The sequence below is a fragment of the Podarcis erhardii genome (genome assembly GCF_964252035.2).
Source record: "Podarcis erhardii genome assembly, chromosome: 3".
Taxonomy (NCBI): Eukaryota; Metazoa; Chordata; class Lepidosauria; order Squamata; family Lacertidae; genus Podarcis; species Podarcis erhardii.
In genome coordinates this window covers 13,298,748-13,320,277 of record NC_138507.1, presented here as the reverse complement: position 1 = coordinate 13,320,277, position 21,530 = coordinate 13,298,748, and the positions used below count along the sequence as shown (strand labels likewise).

Here is a 21,530-nt window from a genome sequence, read left to right as displayed (position 1 = left end):
AGTTTAGTCCTGCTGGCCACATGACCCAGAAAGCTGTCTGTGGACAAATGCCGGCTCCCTCAGCCTGAAAAGCGAGATGAGCACCGCACCCCATAATTGCCTTTGACTGGACTTAACCATCCAGGGGTCCTTTACCTTTACATAGTGGGAAGGGATAAACTCTCATACTGCTCTTATTGTTAATTTGATTTAACCGGAACACTGCTATGTGTGCACTGCATCCTGCAACACTGAGATCCATTTTAATGCCACTCAGGCTATAAATAGAGCTAACAAGACAATAAAACACACACACACACACACACACACACACACACCAGGGTGAGGGGTACAATTCTCTGGGGAGCAAAAGTTTTTCACAAGACATTGCACACTTTTGGCTCAGCCCCAATTACATCTACAGTTGCACTGAAGGAAAAAAAGCAGAAGAGAGAGCGAATTCATAACCAGATTAAGGAAGAATCACGGCGATGGGCATTCCTGCTGGCCAACTGGCATTGCAAACGCATCAGACGGCATTGCAACAGACACAGAGAAAGTCCTGCCAGAGGGCTTTGCTTGATAATGCCACATCTTGGCAGCACCCAGTTGGAGGCACTGGCGGGCTGGGGGGTGGGGAGGCCCACTGCAAAAGCTTTTATTGCAGGAGACTGTGGCACTGAGCTCCTGGCTTGCTCCTCCTCGTCACACAGAAGGCCGAACAGATGTTTCCCGGCAGTTTGCTTCCCAAATCAGATCCTCTGTTCCAAACCCAGCCTTTTTTGAGACACTTTCACCTCTGCGTTTCACTGCTTCCTCCTCAAGTTTTACTAGGCTGCTCTTTTGTTTTTAAGACAGCTTTTGATTTTTGTTTGATTTTAGGACCCTCGTACCTATGGGACCGCCTCTCCTGGTATGTCCCACGGAGGACCTGACGGTCTTCAAACAAAAACATATTGGCGATCCCAGACCACAGAGAGGTTAGGCTGGCCTCAACCAGAGCCAGGGCTTTTTCAGCCGTGGCCCTGATCTGGTGGAACACTCTGTCACAAGGGATTTGACATCTTTCCGCAGGGCCTGCAGGACAGAGCTGTTCCACCAGGCCTTTGGCCAAGGCACAGCCTGACCCCCTCTGGCAGGGAACTGCCATCAGCTCAGTGGCGAGAGGTGGAAAGGCAGCTGGATTACAGAGAGCCCCCAAAGATTGTGGGAAGCAGCACTTCCTCAGCGGAGGAAGGAGGTCCAGCCTCTAGTGGCGAAGAGCTGGAGGGCTCGGAGGATGCAACGAAGAGCCAAAACACAGTGCCTGAGCAAAGCGTGTTTGATTGTATGTTTATTTACTTGTATGTACGTCTGTTTTTCATAAATGTATTTATTTTAAATTAATAAAGATATATTTAAAAAAAAGAAAAAAGGAATACACTGGAAAAATAAAAATAAAAAAACTCCTAGCAGAGTGCTTGGTTTATAAGAAAGAACGCAACTATTTTATAATATGATCACGGAACATCCAGAAATTATAAAACAATGCAACTAGCTAAGAACAAAAATCGCTCCCAGAATATAATACTAAACAAGCCTCTTGCATATGTACCTTAAGCATGTATACGAACACAAGTTGTGATTTTGCTTTTGCCAGGTCATCACATTTATATTAGATCTGAACCAAGAAAAAAAACTCTCATCTCCTCATTGACACAAAGAAGCCATTCTCTTTTCAGATCTGTCAGAGTTGAAAATCCCTGTTTGTAACAATACGTCGGGGAGAACTGTAGAAGACTACACAATGCTCTCAAAGAGAGGTGTGTTTGTGGTTGCATATCCCCTCCTGAAAAAATATTTTTGATACAATGCAATATGATATGATACTACACTGATATGTTTAAATGTTTCTTTGATTGTCCCTGAATTTTCCTGCCACATTTGCCATCCTCTCCTCCCACCCCCTTTGAGAACCACTGGCTTCAGAATGGCAACTTAAACTGATGGAATATGCATAGCTTGCGGACCTAACATATAGAATAAGAGAACAAGAAGAACATACATTTAAAAAAGATTGGAAAATGTTTATTAATTATATGGAGGGAAACTTGTGTATATTTGAAAACGTGGGCAGCATTAAGATAAATTCAACAGTGTAAATAAGTTTTGATGGATGTAATAATGGAATACTGAATCGTTTAGTTATATAAAATACGCAGGGATTTATGTTATACAAAATGAACCGTGGAAAGAGAAGAAGGGAAGTCATTGATATTTTAAGGTTGTTTAAAATGAGTATTCTAAAATGCAAAACAGAAAATTTAATAAAAATTATGAAAAAAGGAGAACTTTTCTGCTTTTCTGCAATCTGCCAGTTTCCCCCTCACACTAAAACCCCTTAAGCTGCCATCTTGCCATACCAGGGGGTGGTGATCAAATGACAGGCTTTGCCCCCCTCCCCACCGCCACCTTTTATTCTGATGTCTATCATTTTAGAAGGTTCCAAGAGAGGGCATGATTTCCACCACCACCCCTGCCAGGGCCTGGATATCTCCTTAGATGGGCAAGCCCCACCATTCACCAATGCCTTTTAGGACATGCAGTGACTGTCCACAGACTCCTGCTGGCTACCAGTAAGAGAATTCTTCCTGTGGGATATAATCCATTGGTACAGTCAAATCAACATTCCTTGTTTCCCTAGAGCGGGCACAGGCAGGGGGATGATACTCCAGTCAGTGTAACTTCCTGTTCCACTGGTCTGGAACATCCTCCCCCAACATGTGAGCTGGGAGATGGGCGTAAGTAAAGGTAAAGGACCCCTGGATGGTTAAGTCCAATCAAAGGCAACTATGGGGTTGTGGCGCACTTTTAGGTCAAGGGAGCCGGCGTTTGTCCACAGGCAGCTTTCCAGGTCATGTGGCCAGCATGACTAAACTGCTTCTGGTGCAACAAAACACTGTGACGGAAACCAGAGTGCATGCAAACGCTGTTTACCTTCCCACCGCAGCGGTACCTCTTTATCTACTTGCACTGGTATGCTTTCGAACTGCTAGGTTGGCAGGAGCTGGTACAGCAACAGGAGCTCACCCCGTCACGGGGATTCAAACCACCGACCTTCTGATCAGCAAGCCCAAGAGGCTCAGTGGTTTAGACCACAGTGCCACCAGCGTACCTAGATGGGCATGGCTCTGGTTGACTCCATAAAAGAGCCGAGTCATGCAACCATTTTCTCAGTCTTTATTTCCTTGCTTCACTTGCTCACTTGTCTTGCTGTTATTTTGCTGCCATGCTGCTCTCCTGCAGCCATTTTGTCATCTTAATGTAATTTTGCTGTCTGCTGACTCTCAGCCAGCAGCACATGAGTTTAGTCTCTGTTTGAGATGAGCTCACTCTTTATGTAACTACTATGTAAAGCCTGCCTTTCAGGGATCAAATTGGGAACTGAAATGTGAGTCAACTTTTTGTTACTTTAGTCAGAAAGACTCTTGTGTCTTTATTCTTTTAAGAGGGATTAAAGGGGACATCAGGAAATAATCTTAACTAAGAGATTCAAAGAAATCTGCAGACTAGCTTCCAGCTATATTGGTGTGAGTGAAGGAAGCATAATACTTATCCAAAATATCCTTTCCTACTGTCCTTAACATTCCTACATTTCCATGCTTTTTCTTTCTGCTGGACATGTTTCATTTCTAATGAAAGGGAGTTACTGAAGAGTCAGCTGTCACCATTTAGGAATGAGAAAACAAGAGAGAGAGAGAGATTTTAGGAGAGCTGTAGTCACTCCCAAAACTAAATTTAAATAATATTATTTTAAAAAAACCCTAAAAGTAAAGTAAAATTAAAAAGTTACCTTCTGCAAACCCCTGTCCACACATACACAACCTAGGATCTACTGAGCCAAACACCAGCTTCCCAGGTGTTTGGGCAGTATCAGGTATGTGGCAAAACTTATAGGTATATCTAATTATTGCTGGGCCACCTTCCATTGCCGATGGGCTGGTTTATTGGCTTGATGAGTACCAAATCACACAGGCCTGATTGACAGAAATCAGATGGAATTTGTACAACAGACACAAATTGCCCTTACATTACAGAAATTGCCAGAAGCATCCTTCAGCAACTAAACTGCTCCGTCATTCTGTAACACAGAATTATTCTGAACCTTATGTAGACACCTCGAGTCTCATTTGGCGACAAGCATGCAAAATCCAGCTACATTCTTTGGACTGATGAATCCTTCCCCCCCTGCCATCTCTTCTTTTAAATCACCAGTACGCAAACTTCATTCCTGCTAGGCACATCAAATTCAGTAAACTTCTAAAATACTAATGAGATGCCGTTCTATTCTGGCATGTTTTATATTTATATACATATAAATGAAAACCTGCTCAAACACACACTGGTCCAAGGTCTGCACGTCACATTAAACCATAGCATTAAAACAACAACAACCCAACTATAGTTGAATGTGAATGGGTATTAATTCCTGCTCAAAAATTTCCCATGGTGTACCTCCCATTCTCCTGTTGTTGTTATGCCACAAATGAAACAAGCCAGAGTCTGGCTCGCAGTGTTATCTTGGGCTTGTAATATGTTTCACACCAGCCTCTGAGAAAATCGCAAGCAAATAGCCAAGAACAAACCTCGATTACTGTTCATTGTTTGGAGAGAAACAAACCAAGAACGAGGGTTCAGACAACAGGACAAGCCAATCTCTGGTTTGTTTCATTTGCAGCATGATGGCAGTAAGAGTGGAGGAGGAACACTGCAAGAACTTTTAAGCAGCATGCACCGGCATAGTACTCATGCTCAGTGAACCATAGTTTGTTTCAAACCACAGTTTAGTGTGACGTGAGAACCAGGCCACTACCTACAAAACCTTCACTGCCTCAGGCTGTCAAATCCCACTGAGTGGCAAAACCTAATTCTTAACCAGGGTTGAAATGCACAGTGGTGAATTGTGTGTGAAGCACAATCTGTAAGAAGCCAAACTTGAAGAGCTGGACACATACACATTTCTTGATTACTTTTAAAAAATAAAATAAAATAAATAAAAAATGCAGGTTTAGGGGAGCCAATCTGGATCGGGACCTGGAAAGGGGGCTTAAACCATTTCCCCCCTGCCACAATTCTGATCCAGATTGTGGAACTCAAATTGGAGCTCCCCGCTGCAGTGCAAACAAGTGCAGGAAGTCTGATCTGGAACAGAAATGCAAAGGGTTCCCTATCTGCCTGCCTGCCTGCCTGCCTACACACACACACACACACACACACACACACACGGGTCCCAATTTTAAGTTGACAAACTGCAAGCACAGGGGAGTCAATCTGGGAGGGGAGGCAGAGCTGCACATCCACAATTTACTTTTAAAAAGCAGCTGATGCCTCATCCAATAAGGTAGAAAACTAGCTACAGGAGATTTGGGGGAAGTTGCCCCTGAAGATGCTGCTGAACTACATCTCCCATCAAGCCTAGTCAGGTCAGACAGTAGTTATGACTGAAGAGATCTGTAGTTCAACAGCTGGAGAACCAAAGGTTCTCCCCTCCTTTTGCTTCAGCTGTAAAACATACAGAAATAGGGCAGCTTTGTATTCTGTGTATTCAGAGACAGAGGAGCAAGGAAAGCAGAGAATGTTGGTTTCAACCATTCCTAATAGCCCCCAATTATATTCCAGAAACATGGGAGATTACAAGGGGTCAAAAAAAAAATGGATGTACTGTGCCATATTAGAAGCAAAAAAACTTGCTTTGATGAATTCGAAGAGCCACAAAAAGATTCCATTGAGCACATGGATTGATAATATGGACAGACTAGCTACATATGAATGAATTGCATGTCGACGCAAATTAAGAATGGATAAATATGAAGAAATCTGGAAGGAATATTTAAGTGATAATACAGACAGTGATGGGAAGTAGGGGAAGGAGAGGTGGGGAAGTATTGTTAAAAAGGTGTAGTCATAGGTATACCAGTACTCAAATCTGAATTGTCACGTTGTGTTATTATTGTTATTATGGTTTTTGTTGTGCCTTTTGCGGTTGTTGTTTGTATTGAAAAAATGATAAAATAAATTAAAAATAAAAGACAGTAGTTACTACAGAAATAGGGCAGATTTGTATTCTGTATATTCAGAGACAGCTTGTTTCAGCTGTTCCTAACAGCCCCCAATTAAACCTCTGAGAAAGAAGCCATTTTTTTATTTCCACTTCCATGTACCAGGAGGTTCCACCATTTCTCAGTACATTGCAAATTTTCAGTTAGATTACATGAGAGGATACCTACCTTTTCAATCAAGTTCACATCTTAGTAGCTCTCGCTGTGAAGAACAGCTCTTTTGTCTATGAAAAAGAAAAGAAAAAAAACAAGCAGTGAAAAATGTGGCGTGGTGAAGTTCACAGCACTCTAAATTAAATTGCATTTCCACAATTGATATTTACGGCGCTGTTCAAAACACACAACTTGGGCATCTCCCCATTAATGACATCAAGTGATAGCCAAGGGCACAATCCAAGGTTTAATCGCTGATTGCAACAGGAGTTAAGCATGCACTTAAACCTAATGAAATAAATGAGACGAGGGCAGGCTGGTGTCCCAAGATTTTAGTGCATCCTTAAAACATAATTTGATCTGAAGTCCGCCAACATTTCACATTGCTCCATGCAGGTCTAACAGCCTGAAAAGAGATGTTGAGAGTGTGCATGTTCAGTCCTTTGCTATAACAATAGCAGGGGATGGGGAGAAAGCAGGACCAGCATTTTAGTCCACAAGGAAGGGATTAACATTTTCCCCAACACGGCAGTCCCACTGAAAATCCTCATTCACTATCGCCACCCCTGAAATTGTAATTTTTTCCCGGGATGCCTCTGCAGGAAGTAATGGGAACTTTCCTCCTAGGAGTAGCTGTAGATTAGGTGAGTGTAGTGTGGACAAAGCGTCCCTTTGCATCACAGTCCAGGTCTTGCTTGCTTTTTCAGTGGGGAGGCGCAAACACATGACCGCTACAGACACATTAACCTGCCTCCACACATATGACGTCACCTTCCGCTTCAGCTCCAAGCTGATGTTTGTGAGCATTTAACCTGTCCATTTCTCTGCCCAGCTCCTCACATCTCAATTCTGTTTGTTTTGACCACAAACTCTCATGCAACTTGCTAGTATTCAGCACCATTAATGAAGAAGAGGAGGAGTTTGGATTTGATATCCCACTTTATCACTACCCGAAGGAGTCTCAAAGCGGCTAACATTCTCCTTTCCCTTCCTCCCCCACAATAAACACTCTGTGAGGTGAGTGGGACTGAGAGACTTCAAAGAAGTGTGACTAGCCCAAGGTCACCCAGCAGCTGCATATGGAGGAGCGGGGAAGAAAACCCGGTTCACCAGATCACGAGTCCACCGCTCTTAACCACTACACCACACTGGCTAGATAAGCATCTGGGCTGCGGCCTGGGAGACCAGGGTTCAAATTCACACCCAGCAATGAAGCTCACTGAAGGACCTTGGGCTAGTCACAGTCTCTCAGCCTAATCTGCATCACTGGGCTGTTGTGAAAATAAAATGGGCAGGATGGCATATTGTGTTCCGTGCCTTGAGCACCTTGGGGGAAAGGCGGACTGTAAATGTAAAAATAAAATAAAAAGCACATGAATTCAAACTGTACCCCAGTTTCATTTTCACAGAGTGTTCAAAAACCAGCTTCATCCAAGTTAGGTACTCCCAAACTTAGTTGAGTAGCACATGCCCAAAGCAATAATTGGAGTGCATCCTTTGCTGTCCAAAAAAAATAATACTGTAATAGCACAGAAAGCTGGGGCTGAGTCAGATTACATCCTGGAGCTTTGCAGCCTCCTTTCAGAGGCTGCCAAACAGGATGAACGGGCTCCTTTCAGAGATGCAACAAGAATACCCATCTCCCTCTGTCCCTCTGCTGCACTGCAGCCTTGTAGCGCAGGGCTGGAAGGAAGACAAGTGCACTTTGCCTGAGAGCAAGGCTCTCTCTCCTGTGCTGAAGTCTTGCAGCATGACACTGAAAGAGAGCAAGCATCACCCTGTTGCCTTGGCAACAGGGAGATGTGAGCTTTAAGCACTCTTCCACAGCTCCTCGCCCAGAGCCAGAAGCATCTCCGAGCCAAGATAAAACGGCACGGAGGTCCACGGCAGTGCATTGCCGTGGTTGTGCACAACCACAGAAGAGGCAAAATGAAATTGCAGGATGGTGGGCCACATTTCACACTCCACGATTCCCCCCCCCCTTTCCCCACTATCATGTGTGGCAAATGCTTCAGCTCCACCTTCCACAAAATCAGCACGAAATAGCTAGCAATGAAGCAGAAGGGCAGAACGAGCTCATGGGCTCAGCATGTAGAAGGTCCCAGGTTCTCTTTTTTCATTTATATAATTTTTTATTAATTATTCTGTTTTGCAATTTAAAATATTCATTTAAACATCCTTAAAATATCAATGACTTCCCTTCTTCTCTTTCCATGGTTCATTTTACAATACCATAGTAAAGATAAAGGGACCCCGGACCATTAGGTCCAGTCGTGGCCGACTCTGAGGTTGCAACGCTCATCTCACTTTATTGGCAGAGGGAGCCGGCGTACAGCTTCCGGGTCATGTGGCCAGCATGACTAAGCTGCTTCTGGCGAACCAGAGCAGCGCACGGAAACGCTGTTTACCTTCCCGCCAGAGCAGTACCTATTTATCTACCTGCACTTTGACGTGCTTTCAAACTGCTAGGTTGGCAGGAGCAGGGACTGAGCAATGGGAGCTCACCCCGTTGCGGGGATTCAAACTGCCAACCTTCTGATCGGCAACTCCTAGGCTCTGTGGTTTAACCCACAGTGCCACCCGTGTCCCAGTACAATACCATAAATCCCTGCATATTTTACAAAAACTAAACCATTCAGTATTCCATTGCCACATCCATCAAAACTTTATACTGTTGAATTCATCTAAATGCTGCCAACGTTTTCAAGTGTACATAATTTTTCCCCATGGTCTCAAGGTTCAATACCCAGCTCAATCTTCAGACAGGGCTGAGAGTGTCCCCTATATTATACCCCAGAAAGCCACTACATTCAGTCAAGACAAGAATGAGTTAAATGGGCCCATGGTCTAACATGGCATAATGCAGCCTCCTGTGTCACTGTGGGCCAGTGCAGCCCAACCCAGTGCCCTCCAAATAGTGTTAGGCTCTTGACTATTATGGTTATATGTGCTGGAGCTGATGGGAAATGGAGTCCCAACAACATCTAGAGGGCACCATGTTGAGGAAGACTAGAATAAAGAAACACCAAATCCCATGGAAAGGATTGTCAAGAGGTTCATATCTCCCACAACAATGAATCATATATCAAAATTAGTATTTTTCCAAAAAAACAACACAAAAGATATCAAAAAATAACAATACACAAAACACAAAATCTAACATTCAAAAAACCAAAAAATCCATATCTTACAATAATATAAACACTAAAAAAACAAACATTGAGCTATCCTACAGCACCTCCTTTATCTCTCATTGTGTCTTCCTGTTTTCCTTATCATCTCTATCCTAACATCTAAATATAAATCACTCTTTCTTGTCCTTTCACTTCACAAGGTTATTCCAGACTCAGCCAGATTTCTGTCCTCGAACCTTGACTTTCAAGGTATTCATTTAGGCACTCCCATTCTTTTTTTACTTCACTTTTTGGTTCTTGTCTTATTATGTCTGTCAATTTGGCTAATTCTAAGTATTCTGAAAGCTTACATAACCACTCTCCCCTAGTGGGTAACTGATTCCCTTTCCAATACTTAGCCACCAGGATTCTTGCTGCAGACGTCGCGTATAAGAAAAAAATAGTTTTGTCTTATGGAATATCATCATTTAAAATTCCTAAAAGGAATGCCTCTGGCCTTTTACTGTATGATATACTTAGTATTTTCTTTATTTCTTCCTGGATCCATGAACAATGAATCATTGTATTGTAGCATGGGAAGAGATGCCGAGCATCATCTAGTCCAGTCCCCTGCAATGCAGGAATCTCAACTACAGCATCCATGGCCATCCAACCTCTGTTTGAAAACCTCCAAGAAAGACTTATACAGTACAAGTCCAAATAAGGTAAGTGCTGGAGTTGTAATGAAGTTGAGGGTACATTTTATCATAGGTGGTGGACATGTACAAGGGTAAAAGAGTATTGGGAACAGTGGTGCCTCGCAAGACGAAATTAATCCGTTCCGTGAGGCTCTTCGTATAGCGGTTTTTTCATCTTGCGAAGCAAGCCCATTGACAGCTTAGCGGATTAGCGCTATTAGCGGTTTAGCAGCTTTTAGCGGATCAGCTGATAAGCGGCTTAGCGGCTTAGCGGCTTAGCGGATCTGCTGATAAGCGGCTTAGCGGCTTAGGAAAAGGGGGGGAAGGGGGGGAAAACCGCAGGAACTCGCAAGACATTTCATCTTGCAAAGCAAGCCCATAGGGAAATTCGTTTTGTGAAGCGCCTCCAAAACGGAAAACCCTTTTGTCTAGCGGGTTTTCCGTCTTGCGAGGCGTTCGTCTTGCGGGGCACCACTGTATAATGAATTGGGGAAAAAAGGTTAAAAATTCCTTTCCAAAAAACCTCAAAACACGAGTCCTTTTCGTTGGGGATAATTCAGATGGTAATTCCCAGATGTCAAAAAAGGTTATTTTTGTATACACCGCAGCCTGTGTTTTTCTAGACCAAAAATGGAAAACGAGCGAGGTCCCAACCAAAGACGAATGACAACTTAAACTGATGGAATACGTGCAGCTTGCAGATTTAACATATAGAATAAGAGTACAAGAAGAATGTATGTTTAAAGAAGACTGGAAAGTATTTATTGAATATATAGATGAAAATTATGTACTTTAAAAAACGCTGGTAGCATTAAGATAAACTCAACAGTGTAAATAAGTTTTGATGGATGTAACTATAGGATACTGAATGGTTTAGTGCATGTAAAATATGCAGGGGTGTATGTTGTGCAAAATGAACACGGAAAGAGAAGAAGGGAAGTCATTGATTTAAGGTTGTTTAAATGAATATTTTGAAATGTAAATTAGAAGGAGCGTCTCCACCCACATCGTTCTGCCCAGACACTGAGGTCCAGCTCCGAGGGCCTTCTGGCGGGTCCCTCACTGTGAGAAGTGAGCTTACAGGGAACCAGGCAGAGGGCCTTCTAGGTAGTGGCGCCCACCCTGTGGAATGCCCTCCCATCAGATGTCAAGGAAATAAATTATCTGACTTTTAGAAGACATCTGAAGGCAACCCTGTTTAGGGAAGTTTTTAATTTTTGAAGTTTTAGTGTGTTTATAATATCCTGTTGGAAGCCATCCAGAGTGTCTGGGGAGGCCCAGCCAGATGGGTGGGGTATAAGTAATAAATTGGGGTTTGTTTTTGTTGTTGTTGTTGTTATAGATATATTTCCATCCCCATTTTCATTAGAAAAATGTTGGAGGGTGTGATGTCCTTATAGACCAAAACAGTTTGGTTGACTGCCACCAGCAATCTTTCCCTCACAACCATTTCTGATTCTATAATCCAGTTGTTTTCACAGCGTGGACACATTTTTTAATGCATTGTTCTCATTTGTAAAGGAAAAGGAGAGAGAGAGAGAGAGGGTAAGCACAGTCACCAAAGCACATCGTCTCCATGGTTTGGCAGCAACAGAACACCAGGACTGGCTCCTCTTGTCAAGTTTCTATGACAAAGCATGATTATGCAGTTGACAAATGATAATAGTTCCCATGTGCAGTTCAATATTCGCTTAATTTAAGGCTCTGCAGGGAACAGGGAAATCACAAACATGGCCAGAGGGAGATACAGATTTGGGGGGGAATGTGAGTGAAAGTGAAATGACTTCTCTTATCATCTAGTTAATGAAGTCTGACAGTGACCAGGTCCTTGCAAACGCAGCCATGAAACATAACTGAATTATGTCCCTGGCTGCAGGAAGACTCCTGCCCCCATTACTTATGGAGGGAGATGCAACAGGCAAGAGGGCGGATATCCCTGCCACACAGTTTGCCTATTCTAGCGGGCATGACCTGGCGGGAGTTGCCTGTTTTGTACATCCTCGGTACTTATATTTATCCACAGCACCATAACAGTGTGAAAGGGAAGAAGCCAAAATATGACAGTCTGCAAATAAGACTGTAAAATAAGATTGCTTTAAAAACAACAACAACAACAGCAACAGCAACAGCAACAGCAACAACAACTGCAAACGATTTAGAAATCACCTTCAATGGTTAAGAGCCAACCCTGCGTAGAACTGAATTTCAGGCAAATAAAAATGGCATTTTCAAACAGATATTTGAGGTTTTCCAGCCTTGCTGTCTGTGAGCAGACACAGCTTCCATAAACACACTGCTAGAAGCAAATAAACCATAAACACGCTGCAAAAGGAGAGCCACCATCTACGAACAACATGTTTCTAAAGTACACTCAACAGAGATAGGTGGGGTTATTTCACCACATTTGCACTTATTTTCCCCTGGAATGGTGCACTTTTCATTAGCAAAGATCAAATGGAGCTTGTACTGTTCCGCCAAATGTTTTGGTTCTTCGTAGACAAGGATCATACACCACCCATTATAACCACAACTATCATAAGATGCCCCACAAGTCAGATCTTATCTTCCCACTAAAGCAAACTTCACCAATCGTTCAACTAAAATAAACCACATGACAATTGCCCATTTTTAGATTGTCACATCTTTTCTACACCCCAGTTCCCACCTGTTCCCAGTCACTGCACGATTCCAGCTACATTCTCCTTGGAGGTTATCAACATTTGGGATTTCATCCTGCACAAGGGCTCAAGCAGGAAAAACAGGTGTGTAAATTGTTTGCAAAATCTTCTGCTGCCATATATTGCCCAGGGTGTACGGAATCGGTGCTTTTGCCCAACACAGCTGCTTCCCTGCTGAACCCCTAAATGGACTTTTTGCAGTAAAGTAAATTGTGCAAGAAGATCAAACCTATCCATTGTTAAGGAAATCAGCCCTGAGTGCTCACTGGAAGGACAGATCCTGAAGCTGAGGCTCCAATACTTTGGCCACCTCATGAGAAGAGAAGACTCCCTGGAAAAGACCCTGATGTTGGGAAAGAATCAGGGCACAAGGAGAAGGGGACAGCAGAGGACGAAATGGTTGGACAGTGTTCTCGAAGCTACCAGCATGAGTTTGACCAAATTGCGGGAGACAGTGAAAGACAGGAGTGCCTGGCGTGCTCTGGTCCATGGGGTCACGAAGAGTTAGACACGACTAAACAACTAAACAACAACAAATTGCCAGGAGAATGTACCTGAAAGTAGGGATATCGTCTAACCTCCCTCCAATCAAATCTGAATGAATGCCCATTGAACAGCCAACCTTCCTACAAGCTTTGTGCAAAGACTTCGGGAAGAATGTTCAATGAGCAGGTCATCTGGAAGCGACCTGGGATTCCACCTTTTTTGTTTGATCGTCTCACTTTAAAGATGCTGGGTTCTGTTTTCACTGCTGGACTTGACGGGCCTTCTGCCTAGTCCAGCAGAGCTGTTAATGTTTGTATGATGTGTAAACCAGCCCTGCATTTACATTACAATTTCAGGCAGGAAGAGATATAGATGTCCACAGGCTGTATGAAACGCTTCCTTTCCTCTCTGGTCAACAACCAAGATGCTTCCTTCATTTGCACCATCAGACTTCTAAATCTCATCCGACAAGCTTGCAGCTTTCGCAAGCACTTTAGGAAGAGGTGCCCAGTATCACATCGTCAGCAGCCAAAACCTGTGTGGTACATGAAGGAGACAGAGATGGCACCTCAGGTTTCAATTCTTTCCCATTCCAAACAGCTCCAGACAATTAGTGTAAATAAAGATAACAATAATTAAAACTTGCTGGTCTTCGGGGGAAAGAGATGAGGGAACAAGCTTCCTTCCATTTCCTGTTGCATTCCAACTAATTGTTAATTACTTTCTTAAATACTTTTGTGGGCACAAAGTAATGTATTTTTCATCTTACATTTATTTTCTAGTCCACAGCTCTTCAAGGATATTGAAGAGTTATTTGTGCTCCTATGAGGAGGAGAAGGAGGAGGGGCGGGTGGGTGTGTTTTGAATGGTTTGTCTTTTTATAAAAAACGAAACAACAACCCCTAAGCCTCACGCTGTGTCTTTCTCGGCCGCATTTTCCCATACACTTACTTCAAGGTTATAAAAACTTTCATTTCTATCTGCCAAGTTCATGGGAGTAAAGCACGAGATAGCGTCTCAAAAATCAGGAGGCCGCCTATCTTGCTTTGGTTACTAATTTGTTTCAACGTTTGGGGCAAAAAAAGTGTATTGGCTGGTGAGAGAAGCCAGAATTAATCCCACACCTGAAGGACTGGATAAAAAAATCAATTTTATTAAATTTTCAAACCATTAAGAAAGGCATAATTGCATTAAATAATTTTCTTAAACTGACATCTCTATGCAACACAAACCTATTTTAATATATGAAAGGGTTGGGAAAACATTCCGGCAGGATTCCATGGCTCAGACCTTATTGGTCTGTTTTGTAGTCTCATCCCTAGTTCATTCCCCCCCCCCAAAAAAAAAACCCAACAACAACAACACAGAGTTTATGCTCCCCCCCTTGATTTTTTTTAAATTTTTATTTCTGTAGTTCGGCAAATTTAGGAGTTCCCCTAAGACTGTGAAATGGAGAAAGGGGCATTCCAAGCTCTCAAAGAAAATACAGTACAAGCACCTATTTAATTTGTTCTCTTTAAAAAAGAAAAAGAAATCAAAGGCTTAATCACAGTTAAGCTTTCCAAGTGCCCAAGATGAACAGGTTCATAGTAGCAATGTGTTGGCGAAAAGAAAACTTAACACATTGTTGCTTTGTTCTTTATTGCTGCACTAAAAAGAAGTTTCAGGAAGTGGATTAAAATTTAAACGTTGTTCAAACAATCACAACAATGCTTCATTTATAAAACCCTGTCATGGTTGCTATGGGTGAAAGACATATTATTTACACACATACACAGAGAAAAGTACAAAAATATATGAGGGGTGGGTGGGATTTTCCAGCTGTCTGTCAACTGCTTCTGCAAGCAAACTGGATTAGGGACAATCATCCGATGGCCTTCCTATTTGTCTGGCAAGCAAACCAGCTGCACACTCACTAAAGAGAGAGCTACAGATTGCTGTGTAAACCTGACTGGCTTGAACTAGAGGATTTTTACTGTGGTTTACTTTAAACCACAGAGCCTAGGACTTGCCGATCAGAAGGTCGGCGGTTCGAATCCCCGTGACGGGGTGAGCTCCTGTTGCTCAGTCCCTGCTCCTGTCAACCTAGCAGTTCGAAAGCACGTCAAAGTGCAGGTAGATAAACAGGTACCACTCTGGCGGGAAGGTAAACAGTGTTTCCGTGCACTGCTCTGGTTCGCCAGAAGCGGCTTAGTCATGCTGGCCACATGAGCCGGAAGCTGTATGCTGGCTCCCTCGGCCAATAAAGCGAGATGAGTGCCGCAACCCCAGAGTCAGCCACGACTGGACCTAATGGTCAGGGATCCCTTTACCTTTACTTTACCTCGGGTTAAGAACTTACCGTAATTGTTCCGGAGGTCTGTTCTTAACCTGAAACTGTTCTTAACCTGAAGCACCACTTTAGCTAATGGAGCCTCCCGCTGCCACCCTGCCACCACTGCACGATTTCTGTTCTCATCCTGAAGCAAAGTTCTTAACCCAAGGTACTATTTCTGGGTTAGTGGAGTCTGTAACCTGAAGCGTCTGTAACCCGAGGTACCCCTGTACTCCCATCAGCCTTAATTTATTCCTAAGACGCTACCCAGGAAACTTTTGCATTTTTTATCTTTACAGCCACCAATAAACTAAATGAAAACATCATAACTAATTGTAGCCATGTGTTTCATATAAGATAGACTCCAGTTGGTAAAATATGTTAATCCCCAGGGAATGGGGCCTACCATAATGAATTCTTTAGGGTACTGGATTCTCAGGAGACGGGGAAATGTGTGTTGTGAAGGGAGGAGAGAGGCTATCGTTTGTACTTCCTTGGGGAAGGAAGTAATTTATCTTCTCGTTCATTTCTGTGAATTAATCAGTTTGAAAGATACTAGCAAACCCCTCAAGAGCCCCGTGGAATAAATGCAGAAAAGACACAACCAGTAGTGGAATGCTATTGAATTATTTTGCAGCAGCAATAACAAAAATGACTTACTTGGGATCATTAAAAAAAACATATGCTTGCTGTCTACATTATCTACATTATCTAATAACAGATGCCAAAAGTAGACCGGGGTGGGATAAAGAAAAAGGCTGTGTTGTCCAGACCAAAGGGGGAAGAGAAGCACCATAAATAATTTAAAAATGGGGAGAGGAGGCTCCATTGCTCACTGCTGCAAGACTTTTATCTTAGCTCTACGCTTTTTGGAGTGAACGGAACCTTTTTCGAGAGCGCTCAACAGAGATAATGAACAAACGCAGAATAATATTCAATTATACTGTAATTGAGCAGTGCACAGAAAAAATAGAGGGGGTGGGGTGGGGGAGAATAAAGCAACAAGACAAACTTCCTACATCTCTCTTAGAGGGCCTTTTACCGACACTCAGATCAGGTAAGAGCTCTGAGCATGTTAGTGTTATATCACAACTGGACGAACCATTTCAGAAAGCTAGTGGAAAAACAGTGGGCTTGAGCAGCCAGGTTTGTACTACACATTGCGAAAAGCGCTGTTTGTCAAAATGCATCCCAGCTATTGAACACATATGTTCTCATTAACTACCCCCCCCACCCCCCCAAAAAAACACCAACCCAAAGAGACACCACTTTGAAGTGGTATGCTGTTAACCTACAGAGAAATGGAAAGTCCTAAAATCTGCCAATCTGCTGTTTCTTGGGGATAGCGGAGGATGTCACGAATCAAACCAGTATTTGCAGAAATGTTAGGGAAACAGAGAAAATTAGCTGCCAGGGTCTGTGCTGGAGGGGGTGAGAGAATATAGACTTTCGGCGAAATTGAAATCCACACAGTTTCAAATTATGAAACCTAAATTTTACTTCCCATATTAAGAATATGTAGAACCTAACACTTAAGCAGGGACGTGGGTGGTGCTGTGGGTTAAACCACAGAGCCTAGGACTTGCCGATCAGAAGGTTGGCGGTTTGAATCCCTGCAACAGGGTGAGCTCCCGTTGCTCGGTCCCTGCTCCTGCCAACCTAGCAGTTTGAAAGCACGTCAAAGTGCAAGTAGATAAATAGGTACCACTCCAACGGGAAGGTAAATGGTGTTTCTGTGCGCTGCTCTGGTTCGCCAGAAGCGGCTTAGTCATGCTGGCCACATGACCCGGAAGCTGTATGCTGGCTCCCTTGGCCAATAAAGCGAGATGAGCGCTGCAACCCCAGAGTCGGTCACGACTGGACCTAATGGTCAGGGGTCCCTTTATCTTTTTAATCACCTAAGAACAACCTAAGAACCTAAGTTTGGTGTATTTGTGGCATATCGCTTTTGCAGAAACAGTAATGGCCAGTGGTGGCAGATGGAACAGTACGTTTCTGTACCTACAAGGGGCAAATAAAAGTTGAGGATTGGAACCATGCTGGCTGGGGCCAATGGCAGTTGACCCAAGACATCTGGGGGAAGGGGACAACAAGTTTGAGTAAGGCTGGATTGATGTGCCCTGTGAACCTGGCCTGTTTATGCTTAAAAATAGTGGTCCCCCAAGCCAAATAAAAAGAGCTATGCTTCAGTTCCAGTGTTTTAATTTAATCATGAGTCACAGCTAATTTTTCCCTTTGTTTCCAATGAGGTTTCAATGCAATTGGCTTTTTCTGGATCAGAGCCAAGTATCTAGCCCTCAACATGCAGCAACAGAACAATCAGGTCTGAAATGCAAGATCTTGTAATAAGGCTAACAAGATCACATTAAAAGGTCTCTTCCTTCCCAAGTTTTCCAAGGAGAAAGGAGGAGGGGAAGTTCCTTTTTTAAAATTGCTTTCATGTTTGCCTTCACATTTCAAGTTAGAGTGACTATTCCAGATGTTCCTCAAAAGGCCAAAGTTGCAAAAAGAAAGAAATGCAAGCAAAACAAGAAGTTATAAAAATTAGGCTGCATTTGACACCATTGTTTTCTAAAGAGTGAGTCCCAGTCTCATTAAACATGTTCAGACATAAATTAAATGCAGGCACCTAGATAAATAAGGGACGCGGGTGGTGCTGTGGGTTAAACCACAGAGCCTAGGACTTGCCAATCAGAAGGTTGGCGGTTCGAATCTCCGCAACGGGGTGAGCTCCCATTGCTCGGTCCCTGCTCCTGCCCACCTAGCAGTTCGAAAGCACATCAAAGTGCAAGTAGATAAATAGGTACCGCTCCGGCAGGAAGGTAAATGGCGTTTCTGTGCGCTGCTCTGGTTCGCCAGAAGCGGCTTAGTCATGCTGGCCACATGACCTGGAAGCTGTATGCCGGCTCCCTCGGCCAATAAAGCGAGATGAGCGCCGCAACCCCAGAGTCGGCCACGACTGGACCTAATGGTCAGGGGTCCCTTTACCCTTTACCTAGATAAATATTTATACTTTTATCAATTTAGCAGGGGTTTTTTTGCATTATAATTATATGAACACCATTCCCAATTTTGTATTTATTATATTATGGAGAGTTTCTTTTAAAAATCTGATCGGAAATAATGGAAAACCGTAGTTTCACAGTAGCACAGACAAGTCTTCACAAGCCTCTGATTCATGTCGTCCTCCATCTCCCCTTGGGAGCACCAGGCGCACAGAGGTGTGGCTCATATGAGCTTGTTCCTGCAGCAGAAAACCATGGTTTCCGTTACATATGAACCAGACCATAGGCTAAGGTCTCCTACAAACTATGGAGAAGAACCCTTCTAGGACCCTTCCTGCTGTCCTCCTGCAGGTGGATTTCTTCACCATGCGTAGCTTGAACAGTTCGTACAGATTCCAAACCAGCAAACAATGACTAGCGTTCGCCTTCCAAGCCAAAATTGGAAAGCATGGCTTGAAGCAAGTTTCTGTTTCTGGTTTTGAGGGAAAGTGCTAGCCACAGATTGCCAGTGGCAAATTACATAACCAGTGATAAGAAAACAGAAAGAGAAGCTGTGGGTAGAAAGCACAGTGCAGACTTTCTATGCAAAGGATCCCAGGTTCAAGTCCATGGAATCAGAACAGGTGAAATGTTTTTTGGGAGATGATATATAATGAGTTGAAAAAAATGTTGAAATATACATTTACAAAGAAACCAGAAGCATTTCTATTGGGAATGGTGGGAAGTGATATAAATAGAAAAGGATGTAAGCTTTTTTTATATGCAGTAACAGCAGCTAGAATACTATTAGCCCAGAAATGGAAACAAGAAGAATTGCCAACGATTGAAGAATGGAAGATGAAGTTGATAGGCTATGCAGAATTAGACAAATTAACAGGAAGGATCCGAAACCAGCAGGACCAGAAATTTACCCAAGACTGGAGTAAATTTATGAACTATATGAAAAGTATTTGTGATGATCAGACAACGGTTGCAGGTTTGCAAGAAGTTCTGTGGGGAGTATTGTTGGAAATATTGTACAGATGGAAAGGGGGAGATGATAAGTTAAGAGAGGTAAAGACAATATAAAATTAAGTAATGCATAAAAAGGTTAAGACGGAAGATCATCAGAGGTGCTGATGGAAGTCCAAAAAAGTGTATTTGTAATAATTTGTGTGGTACGTTTTATAATTTGTTAAAATTAATAAAAATGTATTTAAAAAAAAAAAAAAAGTCCATGGAATCAGAACAAACAGCAAATGGAGTAGAAGGCATAGCTGGTGAGCAAGAAGTATGAACAAGAGCACTCCTCTCTGTTGTGGATCCTGTTTGCTTGCAGTAAGTTAAATGCCTCCAGAGCAGGTGGTACATTTTCAGTTGAAGAAAAACACAAAAGGCAGCCAAAATGAATAGTTGTTGGGGCAAGGTTGTACTGAGAGTACGAAAGTTGGCAAAACAATACTGTACTGCCCTTTTGAAACAAACAAAATGAACAGAAAGGAATCTTATTTCTGGATGTTGGACAGCCCAAATATTTTCACTGTCGTGTTGAGAGAATCACAAGGACTGCCTCCTCTTCCTCCTCAAGCCTCCCTTCTTTAGAAACAATATCTTTTAACATGCTTACGCCCTGAATTGTGTTTTCAAGGATATTAACAGTGTGTTACAGTGTGGCCTGTATCTGTTCTCACATTTTATGTCCACATCTTGCAAATGTATAAAGTATCAGAGTCTGGGAGGATGTGCGGATGAGCAGGACTTCCTTATAGTGATCAAAAACGGTTTCGTTGCCTGACATCCCTCTAGGTTGCAAAGAAAAATCAGAATCATACCAAATTTATATATCTTACACATGCAACAATTCACACTGCAATCCTATCCTCGCTGACTTGGGAGTAAGCCCCACTTAATTCAACAGGACTTACTTCTGAGAAGACATGGTTAGGATTGTCATTGCAGCTCCTGGAATAGTTACAATGTTTTTGTTTTTAAATAAATCAAGGACAGCCCTCGTTAATGTCACTGTATTTTTAATTGCAAGAGTGATCATACAATTAATCTCGCCTACAGAATCACAACTCTTTGAAGGCTGTGGAAGGCTGTGCTCAAAGTCACATGCTCTCAGAGTCGCAGGTCACAGAAATTGCCCATTGACCCCAACAGCTGTGCAGGATGGATCACATTGAGACTGCAAACCTAAACACACTATGAGTAAGCCTAGGTGAACATAGCGGAAATTCCTTCTTGTAGCCCCTCCAGACATCCTTTCAAATGTGTATTCATGATGATTTATGCTCATGATGGTATCAGAAAAGTTACTGGTGATCCCACTGTTTGCACCTGTGAAACTTTTGTGGCAGACATACTGCTTCATTTCCAATCAATGGCTGTCCCGTAGCTTCCCGCTTAAATCCTGTAACCTTTTATACTATAAATGTTTAGGGTTGCAATTAGTGGTCCAGCTCTTGTTGCACCCTACTGCAGAACTGCTCCCCCAGAATGCAATAACACGGGAGAAGAATCCCAGAACCAGTGCTATTTTTCTACTAAAAGAGGTGCCGGAACTCACCATGAATGCCTCCCTTCTCTTAGATGGGAGTGCTGCTGGGAGATGCGGGTGGCGCTGTGGTCTAAACCACAGAGCCTCTTGGGCTTGCTGATCAGAAGGTTGGCGGTTCGAATCTCCACAACATGGTGAGCTCCCATTACTCTGTCCCAACTCCTGCCAGACTAACAGTTCGAAAGCATACTAGTGCAAGTAGATGAATAGGTACCACTGCAGGGGGGAGGTAAATGGCGTTTCCGTGCGCTCTGGCTTCCATCATGGTGTTCCGTTGTGCCAGAAGCAGTTTAGTCATGCTGGCCATATGACCCAGAAAGCTGTATGTGGAGAAACGCCAGTCCCTTGGCCTGAAAGTGAGATGAGCGCCACAACCCCATAGTCACCTTTGACTGGACTTAACCATCCGTCCTTTACCTTTTTACTTTTTTTCTCTTTGAATGGCAATGGCACCCACCTGAGAGCTG

General features: G+C 43.1%; 1 protein-coding gene across 11 annotated transcripts in view; it reads right to left on the bottom strand.

Moving 5' to 3' along the window:
- Positions 1 to 21,530, bottom strand: part of PLCB4 (phospholipase C beta 4) — a 236,956-nt gene that overhangs the window by 179,200 nt on the left and 36,226 nt on the right. For 10 of the 11 annotated variants that reach the window (XM_081856853.1, XM_081856849.1, XM_081856850.1 and 7 more), the window contains exon 2: positions 6,246 to 6,301. The gene's annotated coding sequence lies outside the window, so the exon portion shown is untranslated. Of the gene's footprint in view, positions 1 to 6,245; positions 6,302 to 13,553; positions 13,573 to 21,530 lie in introns of those variants that run through there. The other variant, XM_081856854.1, reaches the window with a different exon arrangement.